Here is an 11,662-nt window from a genome sequence, read left to right on the forward strand (position 1 = left end):
TTGAGCTTGGAGGAGCTGATCCTTGAAAGCTAACCAGCTTGGAGGGAAGAGGGCCCCAAAAAAGGCTTTATCCCATGGGACACTTCCAAGCAGTTCTTGAAAAGGCCAAACCTGTTCTGAAGTCCAGGGTTGTAAGCTTGCGTTTTACTCTCCTCCCTGCCCTCAGGACATTGAACTCCACCATCTCATGGTCACTGCAGCCAAGGCTGTGTTTGACCTTCACATCCTCAGTGAGCCCCTCCCTGCCTGGTGAGTAAGAGGTCCAGCAGAGCACCTCTCCTTGTTGGCTCCTCTAATCACCCGGAGGAGGAAGTTGTCATCAGTGCAACCCAAGACCCTCCCAGATTACTTATGTCTTACTCTGTAGTCCCTCCAGCAGATATCAGGGTGGTGGAAGTCCCCCAAGAAGACCAGGGCCTGCGAACACGAGGTTGGTCTTATCTGTCTGGAGATGGACTGATCCAGTCATTCTCCCTGGTCAGGTGGCCTGTGGCAGACACCCTACATCTGAATCTTAACTTTTTTTCCCTGCTAAGTCTTTGAGAGCATCTGTGTTATGTGATGAGTGAATAAATAAGTGAGGAGTTTCCTTGTTCCATAAATTCAGTAGAATTTAGTGCTTTGAAGCACTATAGTAATGTGAATAAATGCAACTGTTCAGAGGGGAAAACCTAGAAAGCCGTTCCACAGAGATTGTTGGCAGTGTTATAATTCTCACCAAAAAAAAAAAAAAATCAAAGGCTAGCTTCTCCTTTCTCCTGGCATTACAGCCTGCATGTAGCAACAAAGCTATGGAAAGGATTTCCCGGGGCATTGAGTCAGGTTTGTGAACATCATAGAAAACCATTTCATAAAATCCTGTTTACCCACAGATGAAGGTTTTATACTCAGATGCCCTCGGTGTTGTGCATGCCCTGCCCCGTTGGAAGGCTGTTAGGGAACAGCGACCCGGAGCATCTGCAGTGGTTGTCAGAGACTGGTCCAGATTACGTATCTGAGATGACAGTTTGGGTTTAGATATCAGAGAAGTTCTAGCAGGTGTTTAACCCAGGGGATCCAAAGCCACGATGAGCCCTTTGGCAAATTCTGGATCCCCTTTCAAACCCCTTTTCCAAATTTTGGAGCAGCCCAAAGTAGGATTATGGGCACCCACCTGCCTCTTGATAAATACAGGCTGGGGTTAGATGAGTGTTTTATGGAATAATTTCATGGCGGTATTAGGAGGGATTGCTTGTCAAGAGCTCAACTCTTTTAAAATAAATGAAGCTAGTGGAAAAATCAGGCATCCTTGCTAGCTTAACTTGCTTCTCTAGCATGTGAAACTTTAATGGGAGCGACTCTGGGCAGCACTTTACCTGCAACTATCTGTGGTTTTATCAGTTTTATTTTCAACTTTTTCTAAATTCCCCTAAAATTTCTAATTCCCTTTTCTCTAATCGTAGCTTTCTCTCTCTGATGCCGCTCCAGTGACCAGCAGGAGTTACTATCATAACTTTGCTTCCTAGACTGCAGTGTTTTGCCAACCAGGCCAGCCAAATTGTTGCCTCTGATGATTTTTGGCAGTGAGTTATCACTCTGTAGGGTCACAAAACTAGCGCATGCATAACTAAATTTGTCTAAGGGAAAAATACAACATTCAAATAACACTTTTAACCCAGATATCATGAATTTTTAATATTATCACACTGCTTGCAGCTTCCAAACACCTGCTACAGCCAGAAATTCAGAGATTTTTACCCGAAGTGAACTAGACCTCTATACTACCTCATTTTAAGTACTAACATATGCACTCTTAAAATGTTTATATGTGATTCATAAAGAGTACATTCATTCCATTGTGCACACAGGCACCTATGAATTTGGGTGCGCATATATATAAATTGTGTGTGCGTGTTTGTGTGTAAATATTCAGTTATGTAACTCCATGGTTGTAATTTCAGTGTACGTATCTTTTCTCCAGGAAAGCAAACATTATAAAGCATCTATTACCTCTCTGGAAACTCACATACTAGCAGTGGGCCTACAATTATGCAACTACTTTAAAAACAACCCCCACTCCTCTAAAATAACAACTGTGCAACTAATGTAAGGAAAATAATTCTACTCCAGATAAAATTAGTATGAAATCAGGCAAGTGTGAAAGGCTGCAAAGTAACTATTTTGTTACATGTTTTTATGACATAATTATATTGATCTGAAAGACACTCATCCAGAACCACAACCTTTTATACCCGAAGAAAAAACCTGTATAATCTTTTCAATCACTTGATATTCATGGTCTTACTCAAAGGTCTCTGAATATGTCATGTGTGTAATACCAATGCAAAATTTGGCACTATAGTCACTACCAGCAATATGTTTCAATAAGGTAATTTTCTTGCTGCCTAAGAACATCAGCAGGGTGCAATCCTGAACAAAAACAGACTATGACATCTTATTCAAGCATACATCTGGAGGACAAAACTATACTTTATTAAAGGAAAATGGGATTTCAGGATTGTTTTGACAAGCGGTAAAAGCACGCACCTCACTTTACATACAGTACAGAGTTTTAAATTCAAAGTGCTTGTGTAGCCATCATTAAGTAAAGGCTGGAAGAAAAATACTGCCATTCTTACTGGGTTATGCAAATATACAAATGAAGCCTTACAATCTATATTGTATGTATTTTTGTACTGGGCTACATAAATTGCAACTGAGATGTAAAATATCATTTTCCTTCTTTTATCTGTAAACAAATCCTTTTTGTATAGTTAAGGCAGCAGCACACGTTTATTCTCTGTACAGCTAGCATACAGATGCTTTCTAATGTTGAGTATGAGCATTCATTTCCACCAAGTGTGTTTGGTTTTCTATTTTGTTTTTATATTTTGCATTAAAATCTTCCTTTTCCTGTGTTCCCAACCACCTCCACAAGTTATCATTATGTTGGAGGGTCTTTTTTAAGGGAAGAGGAAATAGTCTAAATGATGCTTTTTTAAAAAAAAAATATTTCATCATAAAGTATATCCATTTTTAGTGTTGGATTCTCCTTAGAATATTAAGATACCAGGTCAGACACTGAATAGTGCTGAACATATCTCTGTGCGATAAGCACGTGGTGCTGAGAGATCATACAATAATAGATTTTTGTCACTGATTTCAGCAGGAATAGAATCAGGTCTTAGGACCATCTGCCTTTCTCTAGGGTCATTTTTATGGTTACACTTTGAAGTGGTCAGTGACTATGTCTAAAATCTGTTCCTAAACTTGAAAAACACTGATTTAGTGCTTTGTGCATTAGAAACATATTGATATGGAGAACATGAACTGAGCAGTTTGGCAAGATTGCAAGCTAAAAGGAGGCTGTGTCATTATAGCTCTAAGTGAAAACATCAAAAAAAAAAAGTCACTGATATTCCCTACCATTTGTACCATAAATTATCACCAGATTTGTTGTCATTTGTTTATCTGAAAACAGATTTATGCTCTGTTATTTGAAATCTGTAATATGTTTTGTTGCCCAAAAGCAAGCACTTTCAGAATATTATGCGATAAGACAACCATCTCTGCTGGTAATGCACTGTTAGAGTGGATGTAGTACAGGACTGAGCATACTTAATATACACAGTGCCAAGGTTATTTGGAAGATCCTAGCCTAATTTATTTGACTAATAACACTATTAAGCAGCTAATAGGGCGATTTTAACCAAACTGAAATCTTCAAGTTATACAGCTTACCTCAATTATCACCTCTGTCAGATCAGAAATTATTGATGGCTGTTTTGGACTAATCCCCTTGAAATCCATACTATACTTTATTACTGCTGTTTCTGCATATTCAAAATGCCCATCACTGCAAAGGGAAAATGTCATCAGCAAACTGGAGGCTTGACAGCAGGACTGAAGTGGATGCATGCTAAAAGAAATGACAGTGACGGATACTTTAGAATAGCTGTGGCTGTTGAAGTGAGTGATGTTGGACCAAGAGCAATTTGTAAACTAATTTATTTTCATTTCCATTTCCTTTCCTCCAGAAGATGCACTTTTGGGGGGAAGATGCTAAACTCTGCTTTATTTTTTTAAGTTGTTTTTTTTTTTTATTAGTACCTCCCTCCCTAATAAAGTTAAAAGACTATGGAGAGGCTGCTGAGGAAGAGGAGAATGGGTACTGTTACTCTGTGGAGTTACACAAACCCTTTGCAAACATCCCTTTAGTGGCCATGTTTGGGTAGACAAGCCCAGTTAGTTTTCCCTTGCTATCTATAAAGAACATTCCTTTAAAACCTACTGTGCATTACAGTCAACAGTAAAAATAAAACACTGCAAGTGATGTAGTGAAGAGCAATGTTATGCCATTCACTAAATATACCCAAATCCCTTCTCTGGATTATGATCTGGTTTTTTGGTTTTGTTTTTTTTTTTCCAGTGCTAGAAAGCTCACATGTTCACAGTATGTACATTGTGGAGTAAAGCACTTGAAGACATAATTCCAAAACCAAGGAAAACACTTCCCCTAAAACAAGACACATGAAACCAGTCTCATGAGAAAGACTTCTCTATGATCCTGAGTAGAGTGAAACCATCATTTTACAATTTTCACACTGCCCAAAATCGTGGATTTGCAACCCATAAAACTAACATTGGGACTTAAATTGGACCCTTGTAACTTGGGTTTCTTGCCACAGAAAACTCCTTAAAAAGATCTTGCAAGTGAGTACTTCAGTTTTATTTATGTAGACTAGTATTCTTGTTTGCATGAGTACCTAACGCATCTCATTTGAAAGAACTGGACTCTCACATTGCGTCTGGTTCGCCCACATGAAGCACTTCAGATATTACCAGGTAACATTTGTCTGCCAGAGGTTCATCCTTCCTTCCTGCTGCTCACAGCTCCATCCAGGCAAGGCAACAAGGGGAAGAAAGTGCTGAGTCCTCACTGCTCACAGCACCCAACGGCAAAGCCACCACTTATGGCTCCTTGCACATGCTCTGCGTCCGGAATGCAAGACATTCATCCCATCCCATCCCATCCCATCCCATCCCATCCCATCCCATCCCATCCCACCCTATCCCATCCCCGCAGTGTACTGCTGTGCTACAGTGCAGCAGCAAAGGGAGTCGAGCTATTTTGCCCCCCACAAAAGTATTTTCTCTGAGGGTTGAGAGAGCAACTTGCTCTCCCAGCCAAAGCCTTCAAAGAGCTTGGGAAGGGGAGGACGGGGAGCTTGCCATCTGTTCGCTGAGTATGATGGGCAGAACAGCCAATTCTGCATACCTCCTTGAGTGACATTTTTAAATGGATGTGAATGAAATCAGCAGCTGTCAGAAGAGCTGAAGGCATGAGAGAATCTGGACAAAAACACTAATGTGGAATATTTGTTGCTTAAGTCAAGGATGCAAAATTTTAAAAAAAAAACAACCAACCAACCAACCAACAAAAACCCCCCAAAAACCCCCAAACAAAACCAACTGGTTTGTTAAAGGCAATTTACTGCCTGGTTGTTTGGTTTTTTTCACATCAAATCGTAAGCATTTGGTTTTACCTGCTTTCAACATTGGTCATTCCACTAGACACTCATATGTCACTCCCTCCCCAAGACTAACAAATACAGTATTTTCACAGTCAGATCCTACAGAAAACATTCAGTAGAAATGTCACTTCCTCACTGGCTCTGTGCTTTCTAACCATCTGTGATCCTCCAGCCAGTCTCACCTGGTACTTTACTTTTGTCATTCTGTTTATGTCAGTAACCAGACTACTTAGTAATCTTTGTTCTTGCCAAATTCTGGCATGCTGAAGTACAGTTTCGTGATTCTTCAAAATATTTTACAGGCATGCCTGACGTATGTACTGGGGAAGAGATTTGGGAAGGATCTCAAAATTACCAAATGACAGAAAATAGCACTTGAGAGATATAGATACATATATACACACACAGGCACACACACAAACAGAGGTATAGTCCAGTATCTTGTCTCTTACATATGACTAAAATATATTTTTCTGTGACAAAGTTAACTGTACTTAACTCTATACTTAAACATTATGGAGGAAATCATCATCTTGACCTCAAGTAATGAACCATGCATGTGCTGAAATGTGAAGATTTATACCCCTGGCATTTCTGTATTAGAACTAATGAAACCAGAGAGGTCATTGTACATTCATATAAATGCCTGGACTAATATAAATTTATTTTCATCCATCTTTTAAGATTGACCTATATTGTGCAATTTATAGCAACCCTTTTATTGCATAAACTTCCAAAAGAAGGAATGAACAGTCAAAGCTGGTAAACCCTCTGCAGATTAATGATGGAAATCTTTTTTACGGTCTTTGAAAGAGCACAGCACATATACACAGAAAGCAATGAAAAGCAATTTGTAGGGTAGGAGATGCATATATTTGGTGGAGTGGGAAGCGAGGGAAGGAAACACACATCATATTTTTCCCACCAGCACGAGTTTAGCAGTCTTCCCATTTTCAATGATCAAAACCTTGAATCCCATCGTTCTGTCTTGGTATCTACTTCATTGAATGCAGTGTAAGCAATTTTGATATCACATAAAACCTCACGTAATGTGGTGAATGAAATGTCTTTCATTTTGGCTAAATTTAAGCCCTAGAGGTGAATGGGGAGGGGAAAAAAAAAGGAGAGGAGGAACGAGAATGCAAAAAGCCAGAAGGCTAAAGCAAAGTTCCCTAAGAGGTATGAACAGAGTAGCAACAGTGAACAAGCAGATGGAAGCAGCGAAAAAGCTGTGCAGGACTGGGCAAAGAAGGGCTAGACGTGAGGAAGAGGAGTGCTAGCAGAGCTTAGCCTCAGCACTATGAACTGACTTCCACCACTGCAGCAAAACAGATACCTGAAGCATCAACAGTTCTGCCTCCAGCTAAAAAAAAATAAAATAAATCTGCAATATCTGGCTAACCTCTCAGGCTGAAACAAAGGAAATCTGTGAAGTCCACAAGTTTATTCACTCTGTATGAAGTTAAATGTTTGCTTCATTCTTTTAGGGTCAGAGGTTACTGAAGGACATATTTACGGTATCTTGAAAAGTATCTAAAGAAACACCTGTAAAATTATATTCTCAGAAAATCTGGAAATGCTGCAATTCATTCAGACTTTTGCTACACATTATCCTTCTCCCCTATCTCCCAGAAATGCTGACAAAACCCCACTTTTTCCTAACAACTTAATCCTGAGGTATTACATAGTACTTCTCACAGACTATAACAAAACCAGGTCCCATTACAGGAATACTCCTGATGCAGTATGACATCGTGCAGTATTGTTACTCAGGGATTCTGAGTAGAATGATACATAACCAAAAACTTCAAAAAATGAATGGTAGCCTGATGCTAATGTCCATATTTTTATTTACACTAGCTATTGCTGAGTCACACTGACAGGAGGTTCCTTACTTCTGCCTAGGGCATATAAGGCACAATAGCTTTTGAAAGGCCTTAGAAGACAGTTTCTGGAAGGAAAATCCATGAACAGGAAGGAAAATCCATGAACAGGAACAGACATTGTTACTGCTTTTGAGTAATAATAATTAAAAAAAAATTTAAAAATACAAGCACCATGAAGGAATGAATTTGGTCACCAACTAGAGTGTTATGCTGGTGGCGGGACAAGAGCTCAGCCTAACTCACATATGGAAAATAGCTTGGAGATGAAAGCAAACCTGTGTGGTCCAAGCTGCCTATAAGCTACTTTATGCAGAAATCTCATAGCTCTCACATATTTAATACAGCTCCACAAGGACTGTATTATAGGCTCCAGGAGATTCAGATAATTAAGAGCCTTTGTTTACAACAGGCATGCAGGGGATTGCATTCCACCAGAACCTACCAAAACACAAAGATTTCTAAACTCGGGAGAAGCCTCAACTCCTTTAATTTAGACATTGCTTCCTCCAGTTGATGGCAAATGCTTAGATTTACTGTCATAAATTATTACAAGGACAAGTAAAATTTCCTCATGGAATTTGATGTAATTGTCCTTTCTGAAATGGGTATATGTGAACTGAATTGGGTAACACATCTTCTAGTCTCTACCTAGAAGTCAAATAATAGACCATTCTTATACCCCAAGGCAAAAAAGGGAAGACATACTTCTACTGCATGTATACTTCACAACTAATTCTTACCTTAGGTTTTCGTCATGATTTTTGATACATTTTCATTTTCAAACTTGTGAATGAGCCTTGGAACCAGAAGTGCTTGAAATACAATGAGTAATCTTGTTCACTTTATGTTTCCATCTCAGTTTTGTGATTCACGTGCTTCAGATAATCCTGAGAAGGCTGAGATAAATATCCAAGCTTTTAAATGTTTATCCAGAGGAATCCAAATAAAAAACAGTGGGCTATTAATGGGAAATGGATTCTTTCTCTAAGAACATCTCTTGTCATTGTACCACTCTGGTATGGCAGAAGCACCAGCTGGGGTAGCAGAAAGAATTACCTGACCCACTGATTCATAATTTTATGGCTGTGTTTCTGATATATATATATATATATATGTGTGTGTGTATATAAATTTATGTCTTTCCTTATGGATTGCAGCCCATAAATAGGATGTGTGTTTATGCTGCATACTGACAAAACAGTCGGGACAAAGGAAACGTGCCTGAAAAAGAACAAAAGAAGAAACACAAAGAAGCAAGAAGTTACTCAGTAGAAAAGATGCCCTCAGAAGTGGTCAAAGATAAATTAAAATGAATAACATGCAATTTAGAGCAGAGTTCAACTTTGGTACAAACCCCGTTGTTTAGAATATGATGGTGACATCAGAACAGTTAAGCCTCTAGTTTACCAGGCTGAATAAACAAAACAAATATCTTTGATTTGTTTCTGCTTTTTGCTTGACTTTTCATCCCCATGCCCAGCCTTCGTATGTTTTATTGGCAATTTATACAGTCAGCAGAAGATACCAAAGCCTTAGCAACAAGATCTTCCGATGTACAAACAAAATGCATTTAATTTGACTCAGTGTATTACAAGCATTATAATCCCTCTTCTGATTTCAACATGATCGACTAATCTCATCTGCTCAGAGGGATAAGCCTTGTCTCAGCCATGATGACAGGCTTAGAGAATGATAAAAATTAGGGCATTCTCACAGATTATATACTGTAACAACAGATAAGGCTTATGAATAAAGAATTGACTACAGGTGGTTATTTGTAGAAATGTACTAGATTAAGGGGTTAATGTTAGAGAGGTACAATGTCATTCGTAGTTAAATCATAGATACACACAAGTGTGGGAAAATCTTTCTCGCCTGTGTAAACATCAGGGGAGATGAAGCAAATTTCGTAGCTTGTTTCACCGGTAGTCAGAATGAGCAAGTACGTTCTCAATAAAAGGATAACCCTAATTTGCACTCTAGAAGTTCAGTTTGATAACTACTTGTAGTGGGTAAAATAGAGAGGCAAAAAAAATGGCCTGGGATGAGATGGCAAGAGAAATATTACCATGGTTTTTTCTAACTGTCTAAAATGCTTCAGTTTAGTCTGCTGTTGTTCTCAGGTAAATTTAGTGCTTACGATTCTTCTGTTTGGATTTGTAAAGAACATATGGTGCAGCAATAATGGAGGAAGTGCATGAGGCAAGGGGTAAGCTTGCTAACCATTGAGCAAGACCGCTATATACACACATCTTACCAGCAAATGCTAGCCTTGGGTGATTAAATCTCAGTGCATTGCTGTGAAAAAGTAATGAAACCCATATAGTAACAATGCAGGAAATGCAATTACATGCCATCTGCATGCTAGATTCACATTCAATCTTCCTGGAAAAAAACGAAAACAAACCAAACCTGACACACTCCTTCAATCTGTTAAGCTTAAGTAAATGAAAGGAAAAAGTAAGTAACGATTCTTTTTCTAACACTATGCGAACTTTTTATCCTGGCTTTGAAAAACACTTCCTATGTGTCATATTAATATCATGTGATGTGTACTGATCTGCAGACACTTAACGGAAACATCTTTGGAGTAAAGGATTAGGTTTTCACAATGTGACACAAAATATTTTAAATAATATTAATTTATTAATATCTATAAAATTAGATACCACACATATACAATATAGCACAAATAATCATTATCTCTACCTTTCTTAATTATTATAACTTACCAGATATTCTCTTCTCTTCTCCTCACAAACAAACAAACAAACAAAAGATCTTTCTTCTAGCTCTTTCTATATTTAATTGATAAGTGCTGTGGGATTTTTTATTTTTTGTATTGGGACTTTAGATTCTGAATACCTCAAGTTAAGAAAGCAGTCCCATGTAATACTTATTTCTGTGATTGTAGAAAAATAAATTTATCCATTCAGTGATTGCTGAAACTACTAGGTGACTACAATCCTGGATACATATATTTTTCTACAGTTAATGATCATAATATTTAAAAGCAAAAAAATTAATAAATAGGACTGAATTAGTTCTCAGAATGAAGCACCGAGGAAAGAAGCGGTAGTACATTGCATAATAACAACGATAATACGAATTTACTATTGTTTCACATCCATAATCTGCTACTATGAATAGATTTAGAGATAGGGGCTGACATTATTAAGAGTTTAAGTTTAAACCACTTGAACTTAATGCAAACTGAATGAGCAAGCCGGAGAGACCAAATCTCCATCCTGTTTCCATAGGAACTCCTCCCCCAGAAAGCTGCCACCAAACGCTCGTTGGCAAGTGGAAATGCACACGTAAAGCACGTACAGCATCTGCACGCACGGAGTTCCCCTGTTGCTACGTGTTTGCTCACCAGCAGGCATGTGCGAACCAGCCTGCGAAGAGCCCTGGAGAAGCGATACCGCAGACAGCGATAGATAGGCACGTCAGTTCAACAAACTAGGTGTGCCACTTATCCGGAATAATTGATATGTACTGCTGGGAATGTGCTCCCCAGCAATCATCCTACTTAAAATGTGCACGTCGCCTTTCTAGGATGCCAATTAAGTGTATCCTTCTGTAGTTGCTGACACTAGATTAAACCTTACGGTTTAAACAAACATTAGAACTGCATAAACCAGAAACAGCATGACATGTCTGACATTTTTCTGGCTCGTATGGCGTTACATCACTGTGCCACAATCCAAAGGCATGATGCAGCGTTTTCCTAAAGGACATCTGCTTTGATATGTGTCATGTACAGTGACACCCCATTAACACAGTCTCCTAACCTGGAAATACACGTAAAGGCTTTTTTTAAAAATAATGATAAAAATGCAAGGAAAAAAATGGAATCAAGGCTGCAGACTGATGAAAGTACTGTTAAAGAGTTATTAAAAATACCTTAATTGTCTCATAAATTTAACTCATGTATGAGCATAGAGGTCATCTAACGGGGTAAGAACACGACACTGGAAGCGTTATGATAATGAACCAACAGCAAGTATTAAAGAAGTAAAAAATCAAAAGCAGCATTTTCAAACAAAGCTTGGAAGAACTTGGCGAAATCTGAATTCTGAGGGAAAAAAGTGAGTAGCATCAGTATAGTTTTAATATAATTTTTGCTAGATTGATCAAAAACCTGATGTTGAAAGCGTATCATCCCTAATATACCGATAACATCTGTTTGTGGTAACTCTGGTATATAAAAATCTTGCCACTTTGCAACTGCAAAAGAAAATCATGTGTCTTAAATTAAGT

Source organism: Haliaeetus leucocephalus, unplaced genomic scaffold (assembly GCF_000737465.1).
Source record: "Haliaeetus leucocephalus isolate CR32 unplaced genomic scaffold, Haliaeetus_leucocephalus-4.0 Scaffold179, whole genome shotgun sequence".
Classification (NCBI taxonomy): Eukaryota; Metazoa; Chordata; class Aves; order Accipitriformes; family Accipitridae; genus Haliaeetus; species Haliaeetus leucocephalus.